The 16,013-nt window shown below is 38.0% G+C and overlaps 1 long non-coding RNA gene across 1 annotated transcript; it reads right to left on the bottom strand.

The window, feature by feature from the left end:
* Positions 1-2,845: 2,845 nt before the first annotated feature.
* Positions 2,846-14,816, bottom strand: LOC115423058 (uncharacterized). The gene is made up of 3 exons (XR_003935901.1): positions 14,663-14,816; positions 8,671-8,674; positions 2,846-2,856 (listed from the first exon to the last, which is right to left on the bottom strand). It is a non-coding gene; the product is annotated as an uncharacterized LOC115423058 (long non-coding RNA).
* Positions 14,817-16,013: the final 1,197 nt, after the last annotated feature.

Below are 16,013 nucleotides of genomic sequence, written 5' to 3'. Positions count from 1 at the left end.
CTGCTAATACAACATTCACATCGTAAATAAGTAAAGGTTAGTTCAAAGACTGTCATATTATACCTAAACACAACCAATGAATTTACATAAACTTAGCATGAGCCTGCATAAAGAATTCGCAACCCCTCTCCAACTGCTAGCATAAACGAATTAGCTTAAACATGTTAATAACACATTGTAATAAACACATCCAAAATAATGTCATAAACATGTTTCTAACGGCACATTTGCATGTGAAATTATTTAGCAAACAACAGAATGATTGATACATACAGGCGTTGAACTGCAGGAGTTACACAAAGTTTGATTCAGCATTATTTGGAAAGTTCATTCTTTTCTCCTTTCAACACCGGCGTGTGGACCGGCAAAATAAAAGCATGAGTTTCAAAATAAGAGTCTGTATGTATAAATCAACTAAGACTTGCTTGAAAGGCAGAACAATAATAAAACGGCGTTAACGTGAGATAAAAAAAATTGTCGCTGTTATTTAATGAATGCGTTAATGCGGTAATAACACGTTAACTTGCCCAGCCCTAGTATTTATATTTATTTCTAGTTAGTTGATTAGTTGGTTGCATTTACTGGGAATTTTTTTTTATTTTTTTTAAGTATTGAATAATTAAATTGATCAATTCCAAACATTTCCTGAAAATTAGTGATTTGAGCTACATTTACCCTATTCAATTCAATTCAGTTCAATTCAATTTTATTTGTATAGCCCAATATCACAACAAGGTTATCTCAAAGGGCTTTACAGAGTCAGTTGGGTGTAAACATCAACAGTCAAATAAACAGCAAGAAAATGAGTAATGTCCAGGGCATCCCCCGTCCTTAGACCCTCCTTCTCGGCAAGGAAAAACTCAAAACCCAGTGGGAAAAGGGAGAAACCTCGGAGAGAACCACAGTGAAGGAGAGACGGACAGGCTATAGATCCACCAGGACCCTACATCTGGTATATTTGGGGGATTGTTTCTTATTAATCACAAAATCATGAAACAAGAATATGGTGGAAAAAGCTGGAAAATAACTGAAAAATATGCTCTGTAATTTCAAAAATGTCCAGGTCCTGATCGATAAGAAGGTCCATGGAGTTCCTGGAAATACTGACAAGAACAAATGGGACTGTGTATAACGTGTCATCTAAAAGCAGAATAATGACACACTATCAATACGGTGAATATTCAGAGGAAGTTTGTTTTGTTTTTTTTTTCCCCTGTAGCTGTGGGTCCAGTGTTACCGTGACAGAGGAAGTGGACAAATGTTTCACCTCCAGTTATATCTGACCTGCTCCGTTTATTTCCATAGTGGGAGAAAAAAAAAAAAAAAAAAACTTGATCTTTCAGCTATCTGGGTTCATTTTATACTTCTCTCAGAGTCAGTATATTAAACACCTTCTCCCCAGTTAAGCAGAGACCTTCAGAACAGATAGTAAAAAAAAATAAACCCATGGGACTGAAGATACTTTTTTTTTTTTTTTTTTTTTTAATACAGATGTCATAGAGGTGATAGAATTCAAGCAGTGAGGAGGTGTATGTCTGTGGTGCAACATGCCCGTTTTTGGACTTGAATGAAAGGCTTTTCAAATAAAAAATCAATATCGATTTCAGTCTCTGCTAAAGGGTAAAGCAGAGGGAGTCATCAGTTACCATAGTGACATATTTACAGTGGGATACAACCTCTAAACCTGGGAAACAGAGGCTGGAGGCAAGATGTATGCTGAATTTTGTCTCATCAGCATTTGAGCCTGACTGCAGCTAAGAGACCACAGACCAGTGTTTTTTTTGTTTGTTTGTTTGTTTTTTCAACCTTGGTGTCGGGACCCCACATGGGGTCACCTGGAATTTCTAGTAATTGAAAAAAAAAAAAAAAAAAAAATGACCAATAATTTTTTTTTTAAAATGATTTAACCCTTTCATGTATACTGGTCACTACAGTAGACAGCTATTCTACAACTGTTCTCTTGTAAATTCATGGATTTTGTTGTTTTAGTTTCATGTCAGCCAACACATTGAACGCTTTTGCATCATCTCATACACTGCAATTGATAACATTACTGTAACTTTGCTGTTCTTGATAAACCTGATCTACCATGTTTGAGTGTAAATCAGTTCCTTGTTATTGTTATTAGACTGTAATTAACAATTTTTTTTTTTTTTTTTTTTTTTTGCATATTATCTCCATTAAGTGAGCAATGGCTACTATTAGAGTAGCAGTACTACTAACAGTACATTTTATCCAAGTGCAATACAGGTACTGAACACACTGCAATGACAATACCTCAAAAAGGACATATATTTAACATATGTCCATAGTGTTCAGCCAGGGTCAAAGTGCAATATACTTATCTCTACTGTTTCTTGGTTGGTGACATGCATGTTTTTATTCTGTATATGTATTTACACTTTCTTTCTTCTTCTTTTAAACTGTTTTGCACTACGCACCACTAGAGAGTTGTCTCTTATAATTTCGTTGTACATACATATAATGACAATAAAGGCATTCTATTCTACTCTGTTCTATTCTATTCTATTCTATTCTATTCTATTCTATTCTATTCTATTCTATGTTAAAATGAGAGAAAACATCAGATTAGCAGCATTAAAATGTTTTTATTTCATAGTTTTCACACAGTATATCAGTAAATACACATTCCCTTGGTTCAAAAATTAACATGCTGAGTGGACATTCTTGCAACTCCATGAAAATTAGCTTCATAGAAAAAATGTAATTGCATTGTATTTTTAATGCCTAAAGAGGAATAAAATCACTCTAGAAGAAAATCTCAGTGAAGGTTCTCATAATTCATGCATGAAAGGGTTAATATATATTTTATTATAATGAAAACACATATTTTTCCTAATAAAAATCAAGTTCAAATAAAATGCAGGATATAACATTAGAGAAGGCATATCTTGATTGACCTGATCATGTGACCGTATGCTTTACTTCACTTCAACCTGCCCAGACACAGCCGCAGTCAGTAAAACCGGACCAAACAGAGAATAGAAAGATTTCTTTGCCTGCCTGGCCCCGCTACGACATCTTAAAGAGAAAAATGTCTCTGTTTTGAATGTCTGGGGTGGCTAGAACTTTGTGATGTTGAAATGTGGTCATGAGCCCAAAAGGTTGGGAACCATTGTTTATGTTTATGTTTATGTTTACGCATTTGGCAGACGCTTTTTTCCAAAGCGACTTACAGGGGAAAACCAATTAAATCACTCAATCAATCAAATTTTATTTATATAGCGCCAGATCACAAGAAAGTTATCTCTTGACATTTTATATATAGAGTTGGTCAAAACCAGACTCTAAGCCAATTTACAGAAACCCAACAGAATCCTCCAGGAGCAAACACTTGTGACTGGTGACAGTGGCGAGGAAAAACTTCCCTTTAACAGCAGAAACCTCGAGCAGACCCAGACTCCTGGAGGATGGCCGTCTGCCTTGACCAGTTGGGGTTAAAGAGAGAGAGTAGAGAAGGGGAAAAAGAGAGAGCGATAGAGATAGGGACTGGGGGAGAGGGGGAGAAGGGGGGAGTAGGGGGAGACACATGGAGGCGGTTGAGGATAAGTGAGTGGTGATGATGAGGGCAGGGAAGAGGCCGGACCACCGCAGCAGGTCCAGAGATAATCGTGAAAGAATCTGTGGTTGTCCTGGGAAAAACCTTATTAGAATATTTAAAATGGAATGTTTGAAAGTGCTAGGACAGGAGGTGCTCTCGGAAGAGCTGGGTCTTCAGGAGCTTCTTGAAGATAGGCAGGGATGACTCTGTTCTTGTAGCACTTGGTAGAGCGTTCCACCAACGTGGAACGACCCATGAAAAGAGCCTGGATTGTCTTGTACAAGGTCTGGGGACCACCAGACTACGTTCCCCAGACGAGCGGAGTGGTCGTGGTGTAGATGGTAAAAATATGCGTACATTTTCAACATTATTTTATGTATAAAATGAGTGATGATAGATCAGTCTAGGTAGTTCTAAAACCAGCTGACAGATGATCCAGACTGGACAACACTGATGTTAATACTGCATGATTCACAGTTTCAGGCTTTGGACAAATCAATGAACAAACAGAACTGGAATTCATCACTGACTGGAAAAGACATTGTGGAAGGTTCAAAATCAATAAGAACAAGTATTGCCAGGCACAACAAACCCTGCCCTTCGTATGTACTGTAGCTTATTTTGGCATTGATCCAGCTGATGTCATCATGTCTATGTGTGTGCTGATGTCAGCATATCAACTGCCTCTATATATGTGCCAAGTTTGAAGAACATTGACACAAAATTGTTTTTATAGTCATTTGAAATTTCACCCATTATAAGTAAATGGGATCAAAAAAAAAAAAAAAAAAAGATTTAAAAATGCATAAAAAATTTGAACTTTGACCTACTTTCACAAAATGTAATCACATCTATTCTGGGTCACTGGCAATCTATAAACCCAATTTGGTATGAATTCAACCAATATATTTGCTGCTATGGACAATCCAAATTCCGCCCATTATAAGTACATGGGGAATTTTTTTTTTTTTTTCAAAAATTCATAAAAAATTTTAACTTTAACCTACTTTTCCTAAAATGTAATCACATCTATACTGGGTCACTGGCAATCTATACACCCAATTTGGTGTGAATTCAACCAATCGTTTTGCTGCTATGGACAATCCAATTTTCGCCCATTATAAGTAAATGGGGATTTTTTTTTTTCTTTTCAAAATTCATAAAATATTTGAACTTTCACCTACTGTTCCCAAAAGTAATCAGATCTATTCTGGGTAACTGGCAATCTATACACCCAATTTGGTATGAATTCAACCAATAGTTTTGCTGCTAGAGTGTTAATAAACAAACAAAGAAAGAAACCAAACTAAAACATATCCCTTGCCTCCCCTTTGGGGGCAGGATAATTACCAGTTAAACCATACAAGTGGATCAAAAACAGTGGTTATGATGGGAGTACATGTGCATTTTTGGCACTCTTCGGAGACAGATGCTAATGTTGTAATTTTCTGTTGTTTGCAATGTGTTGCAATTGTTGCTGGCCAGAATTTTAACCCATAAAGACCCAAACATCCACTATCGACCAAAAGCATCTACAGATGTAAACTGTTTCATACCTGTTGATCCATAAATTAATTAAACCTTAACCCATAAAGACCCAAACAACCACTGGCAACCAAAATCATCTACCAATATACAATGTTTAATAACTTCTGATCCATTAATCCTATCAATACATGTAAATAATTGGTGTAAAATACAATTTGTCATCTTTTCATGGTCATCAGATATGACCCATTTGGATGTTCAGAGGCTCTGTAGTTACCGTGGAAACACCATCATCTTCTGCAACATTGATTCACCAGTAAAACCCATGGAGTTGGATCAATGACAGTGGATGGAGACACTTTTGTTTATGTTCAGTTAATGATGAATTTGTAGAAAAAGTCAGTTTTTCTTCAGTTTTCTCTGTTTTGGATATAATAACCCTTAACTTTAATCTGACCATTTTTGAACATCTACATGATCAGTAAATAAAATATAAGAAAACACTTGATTTTCACTGAAAATTCTCAAACCACAAAATATTATTTATTACAATAAATTATGATAAATCACTTAAGAGAGGTTAATGCCACGTTTCCATTACGTGGTACTAGCTCGACTTGACCTTTTTGTGTTTCCATTACAAAAAAGGACCTGGAATGTGATACCCAGTACTAGTTTTTTGATATCACCTCCGCCTACGTTCCAGGACTGGGGAACAGGTACTAAAATGTGACGTGTAAACACTGCAGACCACTGATTGGTCAGAGCGTTGTCTCTGTGACCCCCCGTTTTACAAAAACAGATGCGGAAGTTGACAGTAAATATAGCGGTAGGTTAATCCATATGACGACAGCCTGAAAACTACACCATGGTCGGTCCAGGAGATTGAGATGTAAAAATTCAGCGTGAGCTTGACGGAGCAACACAGAACAAGCGAGTTTATCAGACGACACGGAAGTAGCGCGCCGCATCGCTATGACGTCCAGGTACTGTAAAGTCGGTAGTGTCCTGTAATGGAAACGGTCTCCAGGAATAGGACCTGGTACCCGAGTCGAGTCGATCCGGTTCCATGTAGTGGAAATCCAACATAAATAGAGAGAAAAAAATCATTTGGGTTAAAAATCATGCAAAAATGAAAGAAAAAAAAAATACTTGTGAAAAATAATATGAACTTCTGTTGCATGAAGAGCAAGGTGTGCATAATATGTTCATCGAGATGCTCGAGGGTTAATAAATTCTGTTTTGTTTAGAATGTCACCTGTGTGTTTCTGACTCGTCCACTTCCTCCCATTACACCCTATAGCCCTGATGGGAGCCCAACAGTACAGAGTTACCATCTTTTATCACCATTTTACATACTTTTAATTAGATTTCCTGGTTTATTGTTTATCCACTTTGTTTTTCATTTTACTCTGGGTAACCCTTTAGTAAAAGTAATGCACAGCAGATTGCCTTAAAGTGTATAAAATGTGCTGTATAAACACTTTTTCCTCCTGTGACTAAGCTGTAACAAATCACCACGGAGAAAACCTCTTCGTTATCCATGCTTTTCTCAGTTAATTTCTCCATCTGAGTAAAACTCGTCTTCTTAACCTCTCGATCTCTGTCTTTTTCTTTGATAGATCACTTTTAACTGCTCATGCTTTCATCCTTAATGCCTTCTACTCACAGCATCAATTTTTCTTAATTTATTGGACTCTGCAGCTGATTTACTTCGCACTATCTACATTTTTCTGACATGTCGGCTTAAGGCCAGATGAGTAAATGTTCACATAAAATACCCTCCACCGCTTTGCTTTTAACCTCTGCCCTTCAGCTAGCACAAAGTAAATTACTCTCAAATGCAGTTTGGGGAAAGTGAGTTGAAAATCCATAAACAACAGGACACTTACATTGACAGCTGAATGTGTGAGTGTGTTTATCTCCTATCACTTTGGCTGAACGTGTACATGTGTGAGTGTATATTATCACTTTAAAGACCTGTCACCACTGTGTAAAATACTACTACTTAGGCTTTCACAAACATTACATCTGATCAAAATTTCAAGACCAGTTGAAAAATTGCATGAATTTCCATTTTGCCCTGTTGGATCTTAAGAAGGTTCTAAGTAGAGTTTCACAATACAAAGAAAAGAAATGGGAGTGAGACAAAGAAAAAAATTAGAGCAATTTATTGAAAACAACAATGAAACTTTTGATTGACTGATGAACAGCCTATTTCAGTTTAAAACCACAGCCTTTAAAAGCCAAAATCTTCATTTCTGTCAGGTATTCACACTGTCATGACCTCCTGATGGCAAAGGTAAAAAAGCTTTCTGTCTTTGAACGTGGTCAGATTATTGAGTTGCATAAGGAAGACCTCTCCTAACGCACCATCACTGCTGAGGTTGGATGCAACAAGACAGTCATTTGGAATTCCTTAAAGGTGTGGGAGACTTTTGTGACCAATTTTTCATCAAATCTCTAAAACCTCAGTTATATCCTTAATATCATGAATCTGTAAATCTTTCTGTGATTCCTCACCTGAAACTCTTCCCTCACAGTGAACAATTTCTTAGTGCCATCCACCATAAACAAACCATATGTTTACAAACAGAGCAGGGAGGTAACTCAGGTATCTTCAGAATTTTGTTGCGACATGCATTGTGGGAAACGGAAGTTCACACAGCCGCCTAGCAGTGGCAGCGGCAGTAAAACTGTATGATATTATATGGCTGCAACAAACACGACGCGGAAATGGCTGAAACGCGGAAACGGTTACAGGAATATGCATAGAGGGAAGGGAGCTCCTGCCGTTTCCGCATCAAGTCTGTAGCAGCTGCCACTACTCGGCGGCTGCGCGAACCTCCATTTCCCACAATGCATGTCGTGACAAAATTCCGAAGATACCTGAGTTACTTCCCGGCTCTGTTTGTAAACACATGGTTTGTTTATGGTGGATGACACTTCAAAATTGTTCACCGTGAGGGAAGAGATTCAGGTGAGTAATTTACAGACTTATGATACTGAGGATATGACTGCGGTTTTACAGATTTTATGAAAAATTGGTCACTAAAGTGTCCCACTCCTTTAAAAAAATATCTGAGGGTTATGGGACATCCTGAGGGTTATGGATCCTGAGGGTTAAGAACAAAAAAGTCAAGTGGTAGACCCCAAAAACATGTCACCAGTGCTGAACCAGAAGATCCGACTGGCTGTCCATCAAGACATGGGATGATCCTTGACCAAAATTAAGGTACCAGCCCAATAACCATCAGACAGCATCTGCCAGAGAAGGGCTTTAAGGACAAAAGACATCTTCAAAGGCTTTGTCTCCTTCACAAAATTGCCCGTTTGGACTTTGCAAGAGAGCACCAAAGATGAGACACTGAAAGGTGGAGGAAAGTTTTATTCTCTGATGAAATACATGTAACCTTGACAGTCCTGATGGCTTTGAACATAACTGGCATGATAAGGAGATCCCACTGGAGGGGTTTTCTAGGCAGTTCTAGGTGTTATCTGGTTTTCACAAATGTCAAAGAATGACGTTACAGGTTAATCAAGAGTCAGGAATCTCAGACAGTCAGTACTTTTATTAGCCCACGACAGTCGCTAAAGGTAGAATCTCATGATATATCAACACAGCTAACGTTTACGTTTGGAGCTTACATTTCTTTTCTTGTTCACTAGTGATGTGACGTTCACGAACAATTCAAATCTTTTGAACAGCTCTTTGAAATGAACGATGGGAATCGAGTCTTTGTAAAGAACTGTTATTTTTATTTTTTTTTTTTTTAAGAAGGGAGTGTCTGATTGCCTGTCAGTTTAGCGTCACTGGGGAGGCATTAGGCAGGAGGAGAAAGTTTGAGCAGAAAAAAAAGAGTGCTTGCACACTGCGCATGTCACATGGCAAGAAGTTAGAAAAAAACAACAGTTTGAAGCGTGAGGTGAGCATACTCAAGGAGGCAGAGCTGGAAGACTGGTCGAAACTGGAGAAAAGTTTGAGAGTGAGTGAGTGACCACCTGTGAGTAATGAGCCAAAGAAAAAGGAGGAGTAGTTGGATGCACTTTTCAGAAAGAAAAGACGGGCATGCAACTTGCAATATTTGCAAAAAAATATATCTTTCAAGTCTGGGTCAACAAATAATTTGCACCGCCATTTGAAAACTCAGCACCCGACTGTACTTGTGGAACAGCTCAGGCGAAATGTCACAGTCACAGATGATACGAATTCTACAATTGAAAGTGACAATGACTGCGCAAATGTGTCGTCGGTTTCTTCAGCTGTCGCATCAGCGCCTTCTCCGTCAGGTATTGTTCAGTCGGATCCTGAAAGTATTGCTTCTGCTGCATCCTCAGCCTCCACCCCTAGCACACCTACTGACCCTAATGTCACCTCTCATGTCATGTATTTAGCCCACACATTTGAACTAACTATTCTTTTTTATGGTAAGATAATATTTACTGCTGCGCCAATTAAACACCTTTAAAATGTAATGTCAATCATCACATGTAGCTATTTAGTCATTAAAACATTGGTGTTTCAAAATAATGCAAAAAACATAAAAGAGCCAGTCTTTTGAACGGCTCTTTTCAGTGAACGGCTCCTGATTGGATAGCTCCCTTCAAAGAGCCCAAAGTCCCATCACTATTGTTCACTAACATTAGCTAGCTAACAACTTCATTAGCATGGACGCAACGTTAGGTTAGGCTTGACATTTAGCTCACTGTTCGTGCAGAGGTGGACCTTACAGGCCCTGTAGACCACATTGGACCTCAGATTGTTTACTCACTGTCTGCACTGTAACTGTTGCTGTCACTGTCTTGTAATGGATTCAGAAGTGACCAAAAATAGTCACTTACTCGATAAAGGGTTAACTTTACACAGGAACAGCCATTAAAAATATTCATCAAAGGGCTACTTGTCACTTTTTTACTTCAGGTATATTTCAGAGCTTGGAGTTTTTCCTTTTTTCTGTAGTAAAAATGTTGACTCAGCGCTCACAGTGATACAGAGGATGTTCTCACTTCAAACCTGTTCTACAGTTTAGAGTTTCTAAGCCAAAACACAAAGCACTCTGTGGTTTAAGCTCCTCTTTGGTGTTTACACCACATGATAACATGAAGGCATAGCAGACTTCATTCTGTTAATGCTAAGCTTTCCAAATATGATGATACTTGCTGTTATTCCAGAAGTACCCGGCAACATGTCAACGTTTCTGAAATTAATGACGCTGCTTTGTTATGATTGGTGAGTCCTTGGACATACTTACTGTACTGGATGTTGTTAAATTGTTCTAATACGGTAGTCATAGCCCCAGGTTTATTGGGTTCTGTTAGGAATTTATGGGTCTATTAGGCTTTTATTGGGGCAGTTATGGTTATATTGGGCTTTTACTGGTCCTATATGGGTTTTCTTCTGTTGAATGTTACACACAGTGGAGGAGGCTGAAGTGTACTGGAGTCTGATTCATCCTCTGGACCCGCAGGACGTTTATGTTCTCTGGAAGTCTCCTGTGTGTCCTCATGGGCTGAAGTGGACTGACTCATTATGGAGATCAGAATGCTCCGGTGACAGATGTACTGTATATGAGCGTAGGACAAGTAGAAAGCAGGTTTTGTCTCAAACATGTTCACTAGAAGCATGGTTTTCCATCTGTGAAATACTGCATGCCAATAGGATGTGCTGGGAGTAACTCAAGCATGATATTGCTTTTCATGGTAAAATATTTGACACTACTTAATTACTTTTTCTCTTGGAGTAGGGAAGAGCAGTACATTGAGTTTTTAAGGTTCAGCCTTATATATTTATGTTAACCCGTAAAGATCCAAACAGCCACCGGCGAACAAAACCATCTACTGATCTAAACTGTTTAATACCGGTTGATCTATTAATTCTATAAATTCATGTAAATAATTGGTGTAAAATACAGTTTGCCAACTTTTCATGGTCATCAGATATGACCCATTTGGATGTTAAGAGGCTCTGTAGTGAACATGGAAACACTGTCATCTTCTACAACATTGATTCACCAGTAAAACCCATGGAGTTGGATCAGTGACAGTGGATGGACATACTTGGTTTATGTTCAATTCATGATAATTTTGCTGAAAAAGTCACTTTTTCTTCAGTTTTCTCTGTTTCTCATATATGTATATACAGGGTGGGGAAGCAAAATGTACAATATTTTTGAGGCAGGGATTGAAAGACAGTGTATGACCAATGAGTTTATTGAAAGTCATGAGAATTTATTTGTCACAAGAAAATTGACATAATAGAAAATGTTTTTATTCTATGTGTCCTCCTTCTTTCTCAATAACTGCCTTCACACACTTCCTGAAACTTGCGCAAGTGTTCCTCAAATATTCGGGTGACAACTTCTCCCATTCTTCTTTAATAGTATCTTCCAGATTTTCTCGTAATAGTTTTGCTCATAGTCATTCTCTTTACATTATAAACAGTCTTTATGGACACTCCAACTATTTTTGAAATCTCCTTTGGTGTGACGAGTGCATTCAGCAAATCACACACTCTTTGACGTTTGCTTTCCTGATTACTCATATGGGCAAAAGTTTGTGAAAAGGTATGGATAATAGTGTTAGGTATGATTATGACATCAATATATGTTTGGTTTCAAAACCACTGACGTAGTGCCTGCTGAGAAGAAACAACTAAATGTTCATTGTAAATTTTGCTTCCCCACCCTGTGTGTGTGTGTGTGTGTGTGTGTGTGTGTGTGTGTGTGTATATATATATATATATATATATATATATATATAAACCCTCAACTTTAATCAGAGCTTTTATGAACATCTACATGATCAGTAAATTAAATATGGGAAAATACCCAATTTTTACAGAAAAAAAATGCAAAATACAGATGATAAGATTGTAATAATGGTGATAAATCACTTAGGAAAGGTTAAAATGAGAGAAAAATTCATTTGGGAACTGACACAAGGGTAGCACTAGGTTTTTATGGGTTAAAGTGACTATTTAATGTGACTTTTGACCCTGTGAGAAGAAGCAACACAAATGAGAAACATCTGACGTGTTTTGAATGAAATGTTGTATCAAGTGTCAGAAGATGAATGCAATAAACCTGTGTGCACAGCCTTAACAGACAAAACATAGAACTAAATGGGTTCTAAAGGTTAAGTCATAATCCTATCAATACATGTAAATAATTGGTGTAAAATACAGTTTGTCGTCTTTTCATGGTCATCAGATATGACCCATTTGGATGTTCAGAGGCTCGGTAGTTACCGTGGAAACACTGTCATCTCCTGCAACACTGATTCACCAGTAAAACCCATGGAGTTGGATCAATGACAGTGGATGGAGACAGTTTTTTTTTTACATTCAGTTATTAATATCTTTGCTGGAAAAGTCACTTTTTCTTCATTTTTCTCTGTTTCTGATATAATAACCCTCAACTTTAATCTGAGCTTTTCATGAACATCTACATAATCAGTGAATTCAGTTTAGGAAATTACCAGATTTTCACTGAAAAAGCAGAAAATAGAGAGGATAATATTAATAACAAGTGCCAGACACGACAAACCCCGCCCCTTGCATTTATTGTAGCTGACTTTGGTATCGATTCAGCTGATGTCATCATGTCTATGTGTGTACTGATGTCAGCATATCAATTGACTCTATATATGTACAAAAGTTTGAAGTACATTTAAACAAAATTGATGTTTTAATAGACATTTGAAATTTCACCCATCATAGTGTAAATGGGGAAAAAAGAAAGTTTTAAAAATTCATAAAAAATGTAAACTTTGACCTATTTTTCCCAAAATGTAATGACATCTATTCTGGGTCACTGGCAATATATAAACCCAATTTGGTATGAATTCAACCAATGATTTTGCTGCTACAAACTTGTGAAATTCTGCCCATTATAAGTAAATGGGGAAATAAAAAAAGATTTAAAAAATTTATAAAAAAAATGTAAACTTTGACCTACTGTTGCCAAAATGTAATGAGATCTATTCTGTGTCACTGGCAATATATAAACCCAATTAGGTATGAATTAATCCAATAGTTTTGCTGCTAGAGTTAAAGAAACAAACACTATAGTTTTGACTTTAGTGCCAAAAATTGGTCAAAAATCAACCCTGTCTGAAAGAAAATACATTAATATGAAATTCAATTGCTCCTCCTATTACATATAAGGTGAATACTATCAGGTTTTTTGTTGTTTTTTTTCACAATAATAATGTATGAATATTTTCTAAAACTACACTGTAATTCTAAACATTTAAAGAATGCGTTAAAAATCAAATAGCAAGTGAGGTTTGCTAAAAATTTGGGTTCTGGGAAAGACATTTTTCCATCTACACACAAACCTAGACAATGTATTGCACGGAATTGAACTGAAGTCCACCTGTCAGCTCTTTCTGACATGGCTTTTTAGTCTGACAACAACACATTTCAGTATTTGAGCTGTCAACACTTTCAACACATAACACGCATTTCATCTAAGGCCAGGACTTTGCAGCTGCACTGCATCATATTTTTTTGGAAGTCTACGTCCGCTTCCTAGTCCATCTAACACTGTTACAATCAGCAATAACATTAAACCAAATGCATTCAGTGAGTCCAAATGGATTGGATGGGTCCTTACTGTGTGACATTTGCTCTGCGCTGTGTAGGTTTTCCTTCAGGTGAAGCCGTTTCCTCCCACACTCCAAACACATTCAGGTGAGATGAAGTGGAAAGTCTGTAGGTTTCAATGTGTTTGGACGCCGTCTGCTGAAGAACACGTCAGCCTTCCTCTGACCCTGAACTGATAAGCAACCGTATAAAATAGACAGAAGGTAGTTTGGGAAATGTTGTGCAATAACAAAAAAAAAAAGCACATGGTAGAAACGGCAACACTAAAGCAAGTCTTCTCACAAAAACGGTCATTTACATACAGTCTGTTTATTATTATTTTTATTGACGCTAAATGACATTTCTATCTTTCCTGATTCCTACTGTTCTTTTGTTACCTTTTCGGTTCAGTTTTATGATATGTGATTTTTTTTTCCCTCATCCTTTATTTTATCAGAAATTGGCATCTGGTTAAATGAGTCATTTCAATGCCTGAATACTTACCCAACATCACCACAGAAACAACAACATATTCCGTAAAATGCCACCTCTTATGGCAGGGGTGTCATACTCATTTTACGAGGGGCGACTGAAAAGTTTTGACCCTAACATGGAAAAGATTAAGATGCGAAGACCAAATTTGGTCCATAAAATCTTTCACATATCTTAATCCTATCCACTAAATTTCTTGGTCATAGCAATCTTTTTCCCTGTTTTCCAGGTCCCTGAACTTTCTATATCAAGTGTTTCCTGAAAAATGGACAAACTTGATGCAGAATGTCAACAGAGAACTTGACACTCTTTGAGGCAAACCCATCCAATTTCTTGGACTGATTTGTGACTATGGATGAGACTTGGGTCCATCACTATCAGCCTGAGACCAAGGAGTAGTCAAAACAATGGAAACATCCCATGTCACCAACCCCAAAGAAGGCAAAGGTTGTACCTTCTGCTGGCAAGGTCATGGCCTCTGTTTTCTGGGATCTGCAAGGAGTACTACTGGTGGACTACCTCCAGAAGGGTTGTACCAGTGGCGATTTCTTATAGACTTCAGGGGAAGCCCGGCTTGCCCTAAATTACGAAAATTAAATGGTTAAATATGTACGGTTGTGTTGACATTTTATTGACTACAAATGTGTTAGAACACGTTTATCTCACAGACGAGGTCGTTCGGAATCAGCTTTATCACAAATCAACGGATGCGATGTTGTTCACTCCATTCCCGTTGCGCTGTTTTCTCATTCGATCTCTGCTCAGTGCATTTGTCCGTAGACTGTAGGCGTCTCTGGGCTTCAACGGGACTGAGTGGAACAGTTTTTTTCATTGCCTCAAAACTGGATGGTAATCGGATAAATGCCACGATGTTGTCCCACCCCCAGACGCCAGGCGTCTCTGGGGGTGAATGGAGCTGTGGGCGGAGCTCGGCCGGGCTGGATGCCAGAATCCCATATGCTGATTGGAGGATCAGTCGAAAGGCTGAATCCCGTTTGATTGACAGCTGTTTTGAGATCTACTTCTTCACTGATACAGTTCAGTTTAATACCGTCGCACATTCTGCTGTGAAATCAAGAGAGAAACCACTACGAAATTACTCGTTCATTTCTTGCACTGTAAATAAAACACACTCATTGTACTTCCTTGTTTCAATTTAACATAATTTCAGCGTTTTCTTGTTTCAGTTACATAATTTAATCATTTCTTGTTTGAGTTTAATATCGTTTTTTAGATAGTTAAATCAATCATACTGTCGGCTAGGTCGGAGTGAAAGGAGCATCTGTAGTTTAAAAAGGCTGAAGTCTTACACCCACAACACACTGGGCCAAGGCTGTCTAAGCAGAGAGGACACTGGTCCAGTCCCTGGAAAAGACGCCTACTTGGTACGATAAGGTCACTGACCATTTTCTTTAAAAGGAACGGAGGGCTGAATGTATGTTTAAATAACTTGACAATTTTTTTTTTTAATTAAAAAAAAATTTTTTTTTATTGATGTAAGCCAACAATGAGCTTCCCCTGTCTGAAAGACGAGCAGCCGCCACTGGGTTGTACTATCAATGGACAATACTACTCTCACCTACTGAAGCGCCTACGCGAGAATATCAAGAAAAAGAGGCCGGAAATGATCACAAAAGGGATCTTGTTTCACCAGGACAATGCTCCGGTGCATTCATCAGTGGTTGCAATGGCAACCATTCAGGACTGTGGCTTCCAACTTGTTCCGCACCCACCATATTCACCAGACCTAGCCCCGTCAGACTTCCACCTCTTCCCAAATCTCAAAAAGCATTTGGCTGGACAACGCTACACCACTGACGAGTAGGTTGTTGATGCCGTCAGCTCCTACCTGGAGGACCAACCAAAGGACTTCTACTGCAGCGGCAT

The sequence above is a fragment of the Sphaeramia orbicularis genome, chromosome 7 (genome assembly GCF_902148855.1).
Source record: "Sphaeramia orbicularis chromosome 7, fSphaOr1.1, whole genome shotgun sequence".
Lineage (NCBI taxonomy): Eukaryota > Metazoa > Chordata > Actinopteri > Kurtiformes > Apogonidae > Sphaeramia > Sphaeramia orbicularis.
The sequence above is the reverse complement of the archived record's forward strand: the minus strand, read 5'-3'. Positions and strand labels throughout refer to the sequence as shown.